Below are 15131 nucleotides of genomic sequence, written 5' to 3'. Positions count from 1 at the left end.
GTGCTCACTCAGCACTGCCCCGTCAGCTCCCCTGGCAGAGGATGTGCCCACTGTCACAGGCTGTGTGGAACGGTGGCTATGCTGCGGCCTCACCTTGTGGAAGCCGTTTGGCGAGTGTACCCCGGACACTGCTCTTCTCTGTGGGGTGGACTGTGTGGCCTAGACAGCCCTCGGCCCCTTTCCACCCTCAAATGAGAGCCTTGGCCCCTCTCTCCCTCCCAGCGCTTTGCTGCTGGAGTCCCGGCCCCGCCTCGCCTGACCTCACGGCCCAGTGGTCCCCTCTGCTCCTGCCCTGGGCAGTCCGTGAGTACGGGCTCTGAAGCAGGTGCAAGGCCGGTGCAGGATGGAAGCGGAAGCTCAATGCATAGTCTCGCAGGGACCCCCTCCTGGTTGTGTTCGTGACTTGCGCTGTCCAGATCTGACTCGGGCGGGAGGGAGACTCCGTTTTCATGTCACGTGGGCTGAGTTGCGTGGTCATCCGTGCCCTGGTCCTGCATGCCCTCGAGACATCTGTCCCTGTGAGCATCAGTGATGTCCATGGGCACCGGCCTGTGGCTGGAGGGCCTCTGGCCAGGGCCCCATCCCTGCCTGTGTCTGGCCTGTGTGTGGCACGAGCTCTGGGTTCGTTGTTGAGCGGGGTACAGAGGTCTTCCTTGTCACTCACCGGCCCAGCCACGCTCTACCTCTGCACATTGTCTCATCCGCCGGCAGGGCCGGGGTTTGAAGAGCAGTCAGCCGAGAGGCACGTTGGGTTTCTGAGTCCCGGAAGGCTTGGTGCCCCTGCCTGGGGGCAGCACGGGAAGAGGAATGTGGTCCCGGCTCACAGTCAGAAGAGCAGGGCCAGTTCCACTGCCGGGAGGGGTTTGCTGAGGCCACGCTATGAGTCCGCTGGGGCAGCTTAGACTCTGAGATTGGTGGCCTAGGACAGGGTAGTGCTTTGGCTTCTCTCCCTTTTCCGGGAGGTGTAGGAGCCAGCCTGGGCAGGATACTTTGGAGCCTAGATTTTTGGCCCGAGAGACGGCCTGACTCAGTGTGTCCGGGAGACGGTGTCCACTTACAGACAGGGCACACTGGCCACAACGTCACTGTCCCAGGCTGGCCGGCCCTCACCTGAACACGCGCCATCATGCTGCTGCCCTCGGGCGCATTCTGTGAGGGAGTCTTGCTGGTGTTGGGGTCTCCCCCACTTGTGCTGGGGACTTCGGGCCTGACATGGCTTTTCCTCCTGTCTTTACCTGCAGGTGCACTCTGCGGGCTGGCGGCTGCCAGGCTCCGCTCCCCATCTGCGTCTGCCTCTGCGTCACCCCTGCCAGGACCCGCCCTCCGGCACAGCCTGTCCCAGCCCTTGTCTCTTGGATTTTCACTTGGCACCCGGCACTGCATTGTGTCCTTGGAGTGTTTGTTGTCGCTGCTGGGCCTTGTTTCACTGCAGCTTGGTGGCCGGAGGGAAGTGCGTCCTCCACCGGGCTGGGGACTTGGTGGGGAAATCTCCTCAGTGGCCTAGGATACTCCCAACGGAGGCGGCAGGGTGTCTGGTGACGGCTGACCAGGGCACGGTCGTCACCGTTGGTGGCCCTGTTTCAGGAGGAACTGTCGCGTGAATGCCACCTGACTTCCAACTGCCAAGAGCCCTTTTCTCTTCTGGATCCTCTTCCCCAACCCAACAAGCACTTTTCAGACCTGCAGTGATCATGTACATTTGTAGATTGTTTGTTTTGGGTTCTTCTTGAAGTTCCCCAAGATTAGAAAGTCTTCTCTTCCTACCAAGCATAGAACTGTCCCAGTAAGTTGGCTTTTTTTTTTTTGGTGGTGCCGAGGGCTGAACCCAGGGCCTTGTGCATGCCAGGCAAGTGCTCCACCACTGAGTTACATCCCTAGCACGTAACCTGGCTTTTACTTGCCTTCTTCATCCACCTCTCTCCGTGTCTTTGGCCTGTGACCCGAACATAGTTGACTTGTGTACTTCCTTAGGAAGCTGCATCTGATTAGTGCCTTTTCTCATACCAAAGGCAAAGTCGCCACAGCCAGCATTACCAGCATCACAGTGATAACTGAGATTAACTGAGTGCTTACTTTGTGTTGGGCTTGATGCTAAATGCTCTGTATCTCATAATAAGGCCCCTGAGGAAACACCTGTGAAGTAATGGATAAAGTTGAAGTTAGAAACTTAGGATGGTTAAGGAAATTGTTCAAGTTTATATAAAGAGTAAAGAGGCCCAAGTATTCAGATTCAAGTCTGCAGCACTTAAGAGAGTCTTTAGCTACTTTCTGCACTATCTTTGCTCAGTAGTACTACTCAGCAAGTGACTGGGGACGCGAGGTTGCTCCCGCCGTCTGGCTGGCCTCCATAGTCTTGCTAAGGATGATAGCACCCAGCATTTCTTGAATGCTGAACAGTGCTAAGCTCTGTAAAGAGTAATGTGCATAGGGCCGGGGATTTAGCTCAGTGTTTCTGGTGCCTGCCTTGCAAGCTCAAGGTCCCGAGTTCGATCCCTGGTACCAAAAAAACAAAAAACAAAAAAGTGACATGATAGCTTAACTGTATCAGTTAGCACATTTAATCCTCACAGCTCCAAGAGATAGATTACCCCCATTTCGCTAATTAGGAAGCTGAGGGTCAGAAAGGCCAGGGTAGCTGTCCATGGTGACGTAGCTACACAATGTTAGTCAAGAAGTCAGGGGATTGAACTGTAAGCATGGGCTCCTAGTCCGTGTGCTGCAGCTTATCAATGCACTCACTTTCACCCTGTGCTTGCCTTCTTGCTGTCCCTTTCCTTAGCTCCTGCTGCTTTTCTCTGTCTCTTCCTTCTCATCCCTTTCTTCCTGAGAACCCCAGGATGCAGCCCCTTCTCAAACTGCCTGTCACCACCGAGCTTACTTCAAACCATTGACATTTTAATTCATATTTTCATAAACCTAAAGGTTATGATCCCATCACAGTAGTAGATCTATTTTCTCTTTCTTGTTTCTGACCAGAGGGAGGGAACGGGGGCCCGTATGTATCAGGGCACCTGATTTATGACACGGGGGCCCTGCTCAGCAGAGGGAAGGGGCGGTCACCTTAATAAACATTTCTAGGTTTAGTGGAATCTCTGCAAGGAAATAAGTGAATCTGGACCATATACAAAAATAAATTCCAGGCTGGGTGTGGTGCCACACGCCTGTAATCCCAGCACTTGGGAGGCTGAGGCAGGAGGATCACCATGAGTTAGAGGCCAGCCTGAACTGCATAGTGAGACCCTGCCTACAAACAAATAAATTCCAGCAAGATCCTCAATCTGAACATGAAAGTTAAAATAGGGCTCATATACAAGATGACACTATGTTTATATCCTCGGATAGCCAAACATTTCTTTCAGAAGACACAGAAAGCACTCGGTGTGTAGGAAAAAAGCTTGATAAATTGGATGGCATTAAAAGGAGGAACTTCTGATCATTAAGACATCAGTTTTAAAGCAAAAGCAAGCAGTGTGGAGGAAATGCACACACTACCTCTAATCGGTAAGTTGATTCATATTCGGAAAAGGGAGAAACTCTTAACAGGTCCACGAGCGAAGGAGCCCCTCCACGGGCACAGCGTTGCTCATCCTGAGGGGCTGAGTCGCGTCCCGTCCCGGTCCGGGGTTTACTCGGGTCCTCAGGGTGGCCCAGCCTGGTGTGGACGTGGACGGCGGGCTTTCCTTGTCGCGATCCGCCTCGCTCGGGCGCTCTGACGCCCGCGTAGCTCTCCCTTCTCGTGAATGCTCATGCCTCTCTCTCTCTCTCTTTTCCTTCCGCCTGCTAACTTACGATCAGCTATTTTAAGAGTATTTCTCTCCCGCTTCTTTTCCCCCCTTCCCTTTTCATTCCCCTTTTTGTACCTTCTTGTTGAGCCTAGAAACTTGTGGTTATAAAGACTGTCCTAAAATGTCTCAAAGTCTTTAGGAGACCGGGCTCGTGCTGTGGGCACGCGAGGCTGTGCAGCAACCTGAGAGCCAGCGGGACCTGCGCAGACGCAGGCAGAGGACACAGACGCAGACACAGCCTTGGCTGTGCTCATTGGTCCAGTCCTCCACAGTGGGCGTGGCTGCTGAGTCCAGGGCCAGCTGAGAGTGACTGGTCTTGCTGCTGCTTTGAGGGCCTGTGCATCGTCCGCTGGCAGCGGGGTTGTGGTCATCCTTCGCAGTCCTGTCTCCGAAGCCCTGGTCAGACCCTCACGGGTGTCTCAGCTGGGAGAAAGCCCGGCACCAGCATGACTCCTCACGCCTCCTGGCGGGCCAGGCCGGGCTGGGCAGGGGCGTCGGTGGTTTACCAGCGTCACTCATCCCAGAAAGTGCCTCGGACACCCGTGCAGCCGTCGGTGTGCGGCCGCGGCAAGCTCTGAGCGAGACTGAGGCGCTTCTCCCCGCATAACTGCGTCTCCGCGGCAGGCTCTCTTCGGGTGTATTGTTTCTTGTTTATTTTATTGAATTCCTCACTCTGGCAGTGCTTGTTCCCTCTTTTCATTGCAAATGTATTATGTTTTGGACCTGGAGGACAAACTGGAAACTCTAGGTATGCTTGACTTTAAAAAGTTTTGAACATGTTTAAAAACCAAGAGCTTAACATAACAAAGCTTGATTTTCCCCTGTTCTGAGAAATTTGGAGGATCTGGACTCTTTGGGTCTCTACTCCCAGATGGCGCCGTGGGGGCAGAGCTGGGAAAGGCTGCCCATGCGGCCAGGCGTGTTCTCCTCAGCCCGTGTCGCTTTCCTGCAGGCACTGGGGTGGGTGCCTCCTCAAAGTGGTCAGATGGCTTTTGTGGGGCAGCCCAGGAGCCCAAGCAGTACGGTTCCTATTGCTTCACTGGGAAAGTGAATTCCAGCTTTCAAAGAGGGAGTTTTGAGACACCAGCAGTGCAGATTTGGAGATGCTTGTGGATCCACAGCTGGCTGGTTCTGTCTGAGGTACTGGCCACATCCTGTACCTCTGTGCTGTATGCTGGCTTAGCACTTAGTTGGTCCGTAGTAAATGATTTTCCCCTTGTGGTCAGCAGGTGCCAGTTGTCCATCCCTTCCAAGTGGTGAAGAAAAGTGTCCTCTCGTTGTGGGTCTAGGCCTGTCACTTCCGCCTGACACTGAATTGCTGCCTGCTTTATCTGGAGCGGCAGCGTAGCTCCAGATATCTATCTGCACGAAGTGTGGAACCAGCCCCTGCACCTCAGCCCTGCCCTGAGAGCCTGGATTCCTTCTCTGAGCGAAGCCTGGGTCCCTGTAGAGCCGGCCTCGATGAGGAAAAGCGAGGACAGAGAGGCAGCTCGAAGCTTGCCTTCCTGGCAAGACGGATGCCTGCTGGACAGGAGTTTGTGGCCGGTACAGAGTGCTTGCATTCCACACCCTGGACAAGGGTGGTCAAAGTTCAGTTCATGGCCTTGAAAGGAAAAATAGAAAAGAAAAAAGAAAAGAAACCTGGTCTTTGGCATTTGGAAGTTTTGACCCAGATCTTTAGGAGAACTCACAGTGCCCAGGGAGACTTGGGTTCCTAAGGCTGGTAGCTGCGGAGAGAGCAGGAGGGCCTGTGAGCCCTGGGGCTAGAGCTACAATCCTGCCTTTCTGCGTTCGCCCAGGGCTGGCCTTCTCCCTGCTCTGGAGTTATCTTTACCCCCTGAAATCAAACACTGCATGTGGCACCCTGTAAAACTGCTTCCTTGTCGGCTCGAGCATGCTTGCTAAGTAAACATCCTCCCATGTTTTTGGATCGGAATTCATTTTTGCTTCCTGGTCATCCCATTTGGATTTTTCTGATCCTGACGCCCCACTGAATCAGGTTAATAGAAGGAAGATCTAGGACTGGGCAGAGGCACCTAAAGGGACTCTCTTCAATACTAGTGAAGTTGTGGGAATGGTCACGGGGTCACGGGCAGAGAAGATTTAGATGAGAAGTGAAACGACACGAAACCTTCCCACACAGTGTCCTCATAATGCTTTGCAAGCTACAGTTGGTCCCCACCACCCCACCCCGCGCCGGGACTCGTCTTTATCCAGACTCGAGCCCCGTTCCGCCGTGGGTTGTGGGCCTCCGTGGTCCTCTTGACAGATTCCATGGCTGTGAGTCCCTCCTCTGACCCTGGCTGCTCTCACTCATCTCTTGTGACTTGCTCGCCTCTTCTCTCCCGCGTCCACCCACCCATGACACCCCATCGCCATGGCAGTGAGCAGCCGCGTCATTCGCCGAGTTCTCAGGGTGAAGGGCCAGTGCTGCGGAGCCTATTCCCTCTGGTTCTCCCTCCTGAAGGAGGAGCTCCCTGGCAGAGCTCAGAGCCCTTTGTTTATTTGATCCTGGGCTCTTGGATAAATCAGGAATGTCCTGACATGAACTTAGGCATGTTTTTCTTCCATGGAGAAGGAAACTATGGCAAATAGGACTTGAGTAAGCAGAAGACCATTCCGGGGGACTTGTTTCAGTGCCATCAGGGCCACATTCCTTTGGTCATCAGACCAGTAGGTGACTTCTCTATTGGCATGCTCCACCCTAGAGCCCAGAAGGTGTGAATTTAAAGCACTTTCCCCCCTATTGGGAGCCTGGCACACAGCCTCTGGGCTTCTTTTAATACCATGTACTGCCAGGGTTATCTTCCAAGTGGTCCTTCGTTTTGCCGGTGAAAACTTGGCCCAGCAGAGTTGCCTGAAGAAGGCTGCTTGGAACCAACATGTGAGGCAAGGTGGCTGCCTCTAGTTTGTGTTCCTGTGAGCTTCTTGATGTGGTAGGCTTTGTGAATCCACTGCCCCAAGACTTGAGTGCATCTTGTATGCTTGGTCAGCTCCAGGTTCATACAGCACAGCTGGTTGCATGTGTGTGTTCTTTGCATGTAGCCATGTGGGAATCTGAGAGGCACAGGGTGTGTCTGGTTAAGTAGGGTCCCTTGGGTTAATATCTGAGCTGTTTTCGGTGCATTTGTGAGTCTGGGGTTCAGAAAGATGTTGGGTGCCCCCTGCTTTGCTGCGTGGAGACATGTTGGATCCATAGCCAGCCCTAGTTGTCTCTGGGGGGGGCACCCTCGCGGTGTGGATGTGGGAGGTGGGCTGGTGGATGCCCATCCAGGAGAGGGGAACCCTGGCGCTGGCCGAGTGAGGTCTAGGCTTGGCTGTCACTGTGTTTTGCTGCTTTTCATGTTGTCAGAAGGCTCTTCTTGGGAACAAATGACTCAGCAACCTGAATCTTGGAGACTGTGTGGCCTAAGTGCCTTGGGGAAGACATCGGATCTGTCTACCTCGGCCCTAAAATTTTGAACCCTGAAAGGACAGAGATCCAGTTTGGTTTGACTCTGTGTTCTGCAGGCTGCCGTTCAATTTGGGCTTTCAGATTCCTGCCCTGATAGAAGGATCTCTCTCACTTTGTGGGGTAAGCAGGCAATGTTTTAATTACGCTTTTTATCCTTAGGAAATTCCAGGGAGAAAAAGGTCCTGGTTTGTGGCCAAAAAGGCGCAAACAACAACAGAAATCAGCTCTGGCTGTAATTTTGGATTTGTCTGTGGCAGAAAGAGTTTAATGGGGTGGTGGTCTCAGGATGAGGACCATTTTTTTCCTGTGGTTGGGGGAAACCCATGTGGCTTAAAAAAAGATGATGCAACGCCTAGCCTGGGACGGCCCTGTCTGGGTTCCGGGCCACTGCTCAGAGTGAAGAGGCCTGGGGCCGGGCAGTCCTCAGGGAGCAGGCGAAGGTGCAGGGACCCGGACCTCAGTGTCCCAGAACAGTGAGGTACGAGGGGGTGAAGGGCCGAGAAGTGTGGCCAAGAAGCGGAGTGCAAGACCAACTTTCTTTCTTCTTTCTTTTTTTTTTTTTTTTTTTTTGCCTTGTTTGACTAGCCTTGGCACTGCCCTCCAGCTCTCCAGGGGAAAGCTGCAGTTCTGCTCTTGCAACACAAGGAGCAGGCTGGAGAATTTAGACCTGCGTCACAGAGCTCAGAGAGAGAGAGAGAGTGAGAGCGAGTGAGCGAGCTCCGTGGATAGGTCTGCTAGCAACAGCCGTGCTGCAGCAGAGAAAGAGAAATCAAGAACCAAGTCATAGCAACACCAGCACGGTTCTGAGAGCTCACTTGCCAAGCCTGGAGATCCGTCGGCTGGAGGCCTCTGGGCTGAGGCGATGTCACGCAAGGTGGCACGGGCAGTTCCCGTGGGGGCAGGGGTTGTGGGGCGACAGCAGAAGGTTTCAGGGGACTGGATTCTCGAGGCCGGACGGAGGTCTGGGTGTGCACAGGCGGTGATGGGTGGTCCCGGGCTTCCGGACCTGGTGGCGCAGCCCGCTTCCCCCTCGCGTACGTATTTGCCGGGATCGGGGCCATTTCTCTGCCTGTGTGGGTGCTCTGTCTTTCTCACCTTCTTTCTCGCTTTTTGCTGTTTTTTTTTTCTCCCTGAGGGAGGGTTTTTGCACTTTAATTTCTGCTCCCTTGCTGTCAGCTGCTCAAGCCTGACCGTGGTGGAGGAGACGGGGGTGAGCTGTCCCGGGCTTCCCAGCCACCCCCAGCCTTCACCCCGTTTCCTTCTCGGGGACAGAAGGACTGGCTTTCCAGGTGGTTCGGACAGTCGCGTCCCTCTGTCTGTGCAGGGCTACGTGGAAGGTGAGGAGTGAGCAGCACCAGGAGGAGAAGTGTCCGAAGGAGGCACCGCAGGGACAGGCTTTGCCAGGTCTCTCCCTGGAGATCTGGGGCTGGAGGGTTGCGTGGCCAGGGTGGGTGCGAGTGGGGAGAAGTAGGGTGAAGCTGATAGGTTTGTCACTGCGCAGTTGGAAAAGTGGAGGTTGGTGACGCAGTCACTGTTGCGTCTCCCTAGGAGCTCTGTGGGGAGAGGTAGTGAGGCTGTGGGGTCGTGGAGCCAGCCGAGAGGGGCTGAGGATGAGCTGGGAAGCGGAGCTAGCATTTGGAGATTAAATGTCATCGCTTTGGCGTTGGAAAGTTGTTTACCTTGTGCTCTGTGTCTCCATGTTGGCTCCCTTCCAGTTCACATGTGATGGCCTTCCCTGTACTGCTGCATCTTTAACTAAGTGACTGAGCTGGCCTTCCATTGGCCAGGGGAGGGCTCTCACTCCAGACACTTCCTCTGATTGGTGGGTGGGCCAGTGGCAGGTGAAAAGCTTTATTTGATTGGCTGAGGCCAGGGTATCAACTCTGAATTTGCATTTCACTTGCTTAACGGGGAGGGGGAGCAGCCCAGCAGCTTTCTAAAATCTCTTTAGGGGTGTGCGTAGGCTCCTGTGTCTGCCTGCTTCTGACTGCCCAGTCGAAGCCTCTTCCTGTGCTTTTTTAAATTTCATGCACTATAAGGAAGGAGAGCTCAGGGCTTCCTAAACTTTCTTCGTTTTTGGAGGGAGGAAGGCTTCAGAGATGGGTACGCAAGGGTTGACCACACTGGAAGGAAATATTTGTCCTCTAGTTTCTTGTTGGAAAAGGGAATTTTCCAATCAGCCACACCTCAGTGTTGCGGCTAAATAATTCTCGGCTCCCCTGGAAACGCTTGGGCAAGGTAGGGCAGAGCTGCTGCCACCACCCTGGGCTTCCTGCTGACTCCGGGCTGCTCCCCGGGGACGGGAGCTTTGCACTGACGTCCGGCTGTCCAGAGGTCCTCCAAGCCGGCCCGAGCTGCACCCTCCATGGGAAGCACGACCTCCCTTTGGGAAGCTGTCCGTGCTGCCTGGGGTGAGGAAGGTGAGGATGGGGGTCGACCACCAGAAACTGCGTATTTCGTGGGATTTCCTGAGAAGTCACTGGGCAGCAGGAGGTTTGGAGGTCCTGGGTGCGAGTGGTTTTGTCGGTCCGGGACCGGGAGAATGAGAATGAAACTGGGCCAGAGGCTGTTCGCCTGGGTGGGGGAGGGAGGCCGGGAAGTCAGGGTTCCGACTCCCCATCGCGCCCCTGGGGTGGCCCTCGCGTTGGTGGGGAGGGGTTTCCAGAGCCCTGCGCCATGCACAGCGGCCCCCGCCCATGGCTGCGCATCTGGGAGCGCACTGCGCCCTGGGTCTCCGGACTGGGACAAGCACCGCCCTCCTCCCCGTTACATAACGGAGGCCGGCCGGTGCCTTCTTGGCCCTTCCTTGGAACCCTAGCTCCTGGCTCCCCAGGGCCCAGGGGCTGGGGAGGGTCTGGTGGGGGGCAGGGCAGGGGCAGGGGTAGCTCTTGTCCAGGCGGGGCAGGACTGGGTGTGAGGCGGTCCCGCCACAAGCATGGGCTGCAGAACATCCTTCTGAATGCCCTGAGTCCCCTCTGGCCCCCAGGCGTCGGCGGGCGGGGAGCGTGGTGCCCTTCTTTCCCTGGCACCCCTCCTGCTTTGGGGAGGAAGCTCCTGAAGACAGAGCACTGAGGGCTGTGCGTGTAAGGAAGGCGTGGAGGCCCGTGGGGAGGTGGCTGGCAGTCTCGTCTCTGCCCCTCTCCCCCGGAGGACCCCTCTCCGGAGTCATGCACTGGCTGCCATTTTGGAAGCGTTTCTGCTGGCCTCTGACATGGTGGCTGGTGGCGTTGGTTCTTCTGGTCCCCGCTGTGCCAGTTCCGCAGTGTGGGCGGGGGGCGGGGGCGAAGGCACAGCAGGGCGGGCTCAGCGGTGGCTGCTGCGGCGAGGTGGCCCCAGGGGCACAAGTGCCTGTCCCATCCTTGGACGCAGCCCCGGTGAGGGTCCCAGTGGAAGCACTCTGGGGTGAGGGTCCCTGGCCCGGGCCCAGCTCCATAGATCCTGGGCATTGGGCTTCTAGAGTGCCATCAGCCTGAGGCTGGGACAACTGGGGACGTGTTGGGAGGCGGTGGAGGACAGGGCAGACCTGTGGTGTGGGCACAGGTAGCTTCTGTCTGCACGGCCTCCCCATGGGATGGGGAGAGGCCATGGCAGCCTGCAGGAGGTGTTCAGATGGCTGCCTTTGCCCTCTGCCTTCCCCTGTCCCCTCCGTGCCCCCTTCAGTGGCGTGGTTCCAGCTGCCGTCCTCCACGCAGACTCCCTGCTGCTGTCCCTCTCCCCTCCGGGCCCTGCTGCGTGCAGCGGCCATCTTGTCTGTCTTGCTCACAGATCTAAAATGGTTTCTCGTTGTTCCCAGAATGGAATTCCTTCCCTGTAGCACGATGCTCCGGGCTGTCTGGAACCGGCCTTAGCTCTGCTGTGCTCTCTCACATCTCTCGGTTTCCCTAGATGGCCCATGCACTCCAGCTCAGCCAGACCACTCACGTTTTCTTGCTTTTCCTGTCTCCCCGTGTCTACTAGTGGTATTTCCCATGCCTGTTCTCCACCTCGTCCACCTGTGGCAGACCGACCTCCTCCACGGACCTCTCCTCATCCCCCTGGCCAGAAGCAGTCCTCTGCCTCTCCTGCTGCTTCCATCAAACCCCATACACTTCGCCCCAATTTTAATGGTACTTTTATTGTGTTATGGTTCCTTATGAGAGGACTTATGTCACCTATTAGCAGTCTAACCCTAAGAGGGAGGCCAGGGAAAGGAAGAAGGACGAGACGCCTATTTGGTGCCTTCTGTTTGCCAGATACCTTGTTAGGCTCTTTTAGGGCAGTCATTCCATTTATTTGTACTTTAACTTCACAAGAGGAGCCCCTTTGCTGGCAGGTGGTCTGGTCATGTCAGAGTCCTGGTCTTCCGAAGCCTTTACATTTTTCCTTTCTGAATCCTTGGTGTTTGCCAGATGCCTGTTCGGAGGCGGATCCTGAAAATGTGGCTATTTAAGGAATGCTGTGAGTCCCTGATGCTGTGTGGGAATTCGGTGGCCGATCTTGGTCCATGGTCTGGGTGACTTAGCTGTCCCACGCCGGCCTTTTAACTTTCTCCTTTTCTTTGTGGCCAGGTTCACTCAGATGATGGATATGTGGGTGTGGGTGGGTGTGTGTGTGAGAGAGTAACTGAAATTGGCAGATTAGCAAGCCCCAGTTATCCCGCTGCCTTCCTCCTGGAAGAGGAGGCAGAAGTGGGGTGGGTGACGCTGTCTTCACAGGAGGTTGAGGCGGGAGCCCACCTGGGCTTGGACACACTCAGGTCTGATCTTGAGCCTGCCTCTTTTCAGCCGGGTGATTTTAGGTAAGACTTAGGGTCCTCAGTCTGTGAGGTTTAGCCAGGATGACCCATTACACAGAAATGTACCACAGCGCCAGGCCAGCGGGCTCCTGTGGCCCTGCCCACAGCTGGCTCAGCCCAAGAGCAGGGCAGGTGACTAGAGCGGAGCTGGGGGAGGGGAGCTTGTGCTTCAGGGGTCACATGGGCGGGAGTGGCTCCCTGCTGGAGTGGACCCCTCTAGCCCTGCAGCAGGGCTGCAGGTGGCAGAGTGAGGGTTAAGCAGTGAGCCTTCCTGGGAGCCTTTTGATGCCAGGTCCGCTTCCCTTCTTTCGGAATCTCGGCAGTGGCTGTGCTTCCTGAGGCCCGAGTCCCTCGGGAGGGGCACCGGGTGCGCTGATCCCCTCGTCACCAATTCCGGGGCTGCAGAGCGGCGAGTGACGACAGCCAGTGAGTCGTCTGTCGAGGGCAGCGGGGCCCTGGTGACGGCTGCTTGTTGTTTTTTTCCTCTGTGGAAGATGACTCAGTGTGTCGGGAGCCGGGAGATGGAGCTCTCCGCCGAGTGGCCAGAATGTTCTGTCAACACGAGAGCGGCAGGCACAGCTCGTGGGGTCTGCGAGGATCCCCTGCCTGGGGTCGTTTTCAGGGAGGGCTGCGCAGAGGAGGAGCCCTGCCAGGCCTCGGGTGGGGAGCACCAGGTGCCTCCTCGGGGCACTGCGACCCAGGGATTTTAGGGCAGGGCAGGGACGCAGCCGATGGCAGTGTGTTGTTCAGGGAGCTTGGAAAACAGGGTCATTTTTTGAGCTGTTCTCCCTGGTCCCAAATGACAGACATCTTTCTCGGGTCACACAGTCCCGGCTGCTGCTCCCTGGGCCGCGTCTGCAATGGGGCTGATGATCCTGTTCTCGAGCAGGGTGGGGACCCCAGAGCAGCTGCCCCAGACGTGGCGCCCAGACGCCTCTGCCCGAAGGGGTGGGCCCGCCTCCCCGGACTAAGCTGAGGGCGGTGGCTTCTCCTTCTCGTCCCCGGTGGGCTTTCTTCCTCCATCCACCTCGTGTCCTTCTGTGGGGGGCAGGACGCTGAGCTCTTCACCTTTTGTGCGTGGTCATGGTGGCGCCGGCTCTGGGCGTTCCTTGGTGCTGCAGCACTGCGCCACGGCCTCGTGATGCCCCGCCGGCCCCGCCCGGAGCGCAGACGCCGTGCGCCGCCACTGCCACTGCCGCGGTCCCCTTCTGTGCTGCCCCTCGGCCGGCCGGAGTCTGGGGCGGAGGAGCGGCCTGCCTGGCGCCCACTCCCTGCTGTCTGTCCGGAGCTTTCCTTTCCGGTGGCCGACGCTGGCACGGGCCCTGTGGAGCTCGCTCTCCACATCCCGGACGGCTGGGAGGCGCGGCTTCTGGGCCCTGAGAGGAGCAGGACGGGGCTGGGGGCCAGGGCCCCTCACACCGAGTCTTCTTGAGCTGGGTACAGAGCGGCCTGACCTAAAAAGACTGCGTGTGTGGGAGGAGGGACGCCTCCGCCTCGCGTCTCTGTCCTGAGCAGTGTGCTGAGAGCCTGAGCTCCGAGCGCCCTGGTGTCTGGCTCGCTGTCGCAGAGTGGCCCTGGACAGGCCCTTAGCAGACTGCACCCCCTGCCGGCCTTTCTCCAGGACCACGGCCCGAGCCACTGGGCCCAAGCCACTCATCCTGCTTGTGTCATTAGAAGGCAGCAGAAGCCAAGGGCCACGGTCCCAGGAGCCACGTGCAGACCCAGGTGGGCGCTGTTCGGGTCCATGCAGCCGGGTGTTGGGGCCCCTGGAGCAGCCCCTCCTTTGCCTCCACAGAGTAGGCGGCAAGCGCAGGGGGAGCCTCAGGCCACACGGGCAGCGCTGAGGACGGCTCTGGGAGCGAGATGCCCTGCTGCTGGATGGAGAGGCTGGCTGTTCTCTGCACAGAACAAAAACCAGAACAGAGCAGAGATGCCTGGTGCCCATGGTCTGGCAGCAGTGAGTACTCGGAGTTCTCCCCCTTCTTCAGAACCGGACGTGCATGCGTGTTCACTACTCCTGTTCTCCTCCTGCCCCACGCCTAGTCCTCCGGAATCGAGCATTGGGTTGATTTTCTGGAGCGCCTGGATTTCGGTGTTCAGCCTCTGCTCCGCCCCCTCACATTCAGGTTTCCCCAAAGCCTGAGCCAGCAGCCCTGTCTTTCTGGCAGTTGCTGATGGTCAGTGGTCAGCACAGAAGGACCCTGTGTGCCCTTGCTGCCCAAGGGGAGGGGAGGCGCCCAGCTGGCGGGCCAGGGGAGGGCAGTGCTTCCTGCCAGCACCTAGCACGGTTCTCTGCCAAGTTCTAGCTCCAGATCTCCGGCTGCTAGGAACCTGGACTATATATAGCAGCGTGCTAAGCAGCTCTTATCAGGCGTGTCCGCCCTCCCCTGGGGAGAGGAGACTCCTGCCAGGGCTGTGAGCCCTCTCCAAGGGCCTTTTATTTGTGTGTGTATGGGTGCCTGGCTGGGGCTGCCACGTCGACTCTCCGCCTTTCAGATGCTGACAGACCCCGAGTTCATTCAGATCGGATCAGCGGGGCTGGGAGTTCTCCCGGGATGTTGGGCTTGGAGAAGGAGAGATGGGGGAACCGAACACACGACGCACGGTGAAGCCAGTGTGGCCACATCCAATCCCTTTCCTGTTTGCCTTGCTTTGCCCAAGGGTGTGCTGGCCTCTGCCTTCCTTTCTGTGGACCTCTTGCCTCCGCCACCTTCCTCCAGCCCTTCCTCCTCCTCCTCCTGGTTTTCTCTAGGACGTGAGGAGCAGGCCAAGCTGCTGCTATCAGCCACGTGGCAGGCACTCGAGGGAGCTGCATGCCGAGGTGGTCGGGTGGCTGGTGCAGGGAAGGTGGGCTGCAGCCTCTGCTCTGCCTGCTTGCGGGTGCTGTGGCTCCTGAGCACATGCTGGCCGTGTCACCCCCCCCCCCCCGGGCTGGCCACAGAGTCACCACGGGGCTGCCCCCTGGAGCCCGGGGGGCTGGGATTGCAGCTGCCCCTGCTTGCCAGGTGCTCGCCATTGAGACTCTCTAGACGGGCTGCTGGGCGTGGGCAGCTGGGTGGGGCTGCTGGTGTGGCCGAAGCAGGGCTGGGGGCTCCCACAGAGGGTGCAGCTGCTGTCC

General features: G+C 57.3%; 1 protein-coding gene and 1 long non-coding RNA gene across 2 annotated transcripts in view; both read left to right on the top strand.

Annotated features, from left to right (window-relative positions):
• The window catches only part of LOC110345302 (uncharacterized), a 47743-nt gene extending 32708 nt beyond the window's left edge, over positions 1-15035 (top strand). The window contains exon 2 of the long non-coding RNA XR_015444430.1: positions 1242-15035. This is a non-coding gene — a long non-coding RNA (uncharacterized LOC110345302). The remainder of the gene's footprint in view (positions 1-1241) is intronic.
• Positions 1-15131, top strand: part of LOC147823197 (uncharacterized) — a 60649-nt gene that overhangs the window by 33359 nt on the left and 12159 nt on the right. The window lies entirely within an intron of this gene.

The sequence above is a fragment of the Heterocephalus glaber genome, unplaced genomic scaffold, assembly GCF_053883595.1.
Source record: "Heterocephalus glaber isolate CG9 unplaced genomic scaffold, H.glaber_assembly_v1.0 deba00001600, whole genome shotgun sequence".
Taxonomy (NCBI): domain Eukaryota; kingdom Metazoa; phylum Chordata; class Mammalia; order Rodentia; family Bathyergidae; genus Heterocephalus; species Heterocephalus glaber.
This window is presented reverse-complemented; position numbering and strand designations above follow the sequence as displayed.